The sequence below is a fragment of the Rattus norvegicus genome, chromosome 5, assembly GCF_036323735.1.
Source record: "Rattus norvegicus strain BN/NHsdMcwi chromosome 5, GRCr8, whole genome shotgun sequence".
Classification (NCBI taxonomy): Eukaryota; Metazoa; Chordata; class Mammalia; order Rodentia; family Muridae; genus Rattus; species Rattus norvegicus.
In genome coordinates this window covers 129,578,504-129,579,693 of record NC_086023.1, presented here as the reverse complement: position 1 = coordinate 129,579,693, position 1,190 = coordinate 129,578,504, and positions in this window count along the sequence as shown.

Below are 1,190 nucleotides of genomic sequence, written 5' to 3'. Positions count from 1 at the left end.
CTGGGGACCGAACCCAGGGCCTTGCGCTTGCTAGGCAAGCGCTCTACGACTGAGCCAAATCCCCAACCCTGCCAGCTATACTTCTTCTCAGGACTTTTTATTTTTTTAAAAAGTGTGTGTGTGTGTGTGTGTGTGTGTGTGTGTGTGTGTGTGTGTGTGTGTGTGTGTGTGTGTGTCTGTGTGTGTGTGCGCGCGCGCGCGAGCATGTGCGCGTGCGCATGCGCATATGTGAATGCAGATGCCTGAGGCGGCCTGGGATCCCTCTGAAGCTGCTGATTGTGAGATACTGGTGTGGGTACTAGGAGTTGATCTCAGGGTCTCCCACAGAGCGGGCCATGCTCCTAATCACTGAATCAATTCTCCAGGTCTTATGTCCTCTTTGCAAAGATAGGCATACCCATCTCTGCTCTTGTTTCCCTCTCCCCACACAACGTTAGCATACTTACTGTTCTTACAACTTCCGTTTTATGTTCTGGAAACCTGCCTGTTTCATGCATGTCCTCCTTGTTCTTTCTTATGGCTTTGCACTTTCTGGTGTATGAGCCATAGTTTATTCAACTAATCTCCCATGCGTTGGTGTCTAGTTGTTTTCAGTATTTTAGGATTATAGTTGAGCCATCAGTCTCCAAATGCTCTTCCTTCCTTTCCTCTCTCTCCTTCAGGGCTTCCCTTAACATCTGCATTGTTTTTCTTCTTGCCTCACAGGAATGTAAGACCCTGTTCATTTTTGTTCAACCTCTTTTCTTTCTGTTTTTTTTTTTAAATTGAAGACTTTCAATTAAGCATTTTTCATATACATAAATAGAAAGCAATTGACCCTCTAAATCTATAGGCTTTGGTTCTGTGACTGAATTGCAGGCTGAAAATATTTTTAAATTGTCATACGTACTGCATTTTCTTGGCGATATCTTACATTCAATCTTGAAAGAACTGTATAGCGATCCTTTACAAAGTACTTACATTGTATTAGATGCTACAGGTTACCTGGAGGAGATTTAAGATATACGAGAACACGTGGGAAGGATAGCTACAAGCACTCTGCTGTGTCCTATGAGAGACTTGCCCAGTTGTGAATTTGATCACTATGGGGTCCTAGAACCAGTTCCCTATGGGTACCAGGGGACAACTAGATATGGGTCATAAATCATTGCAGAATTGTGGTTTCAGAAGGAGAGGAAACAGAGCACAAA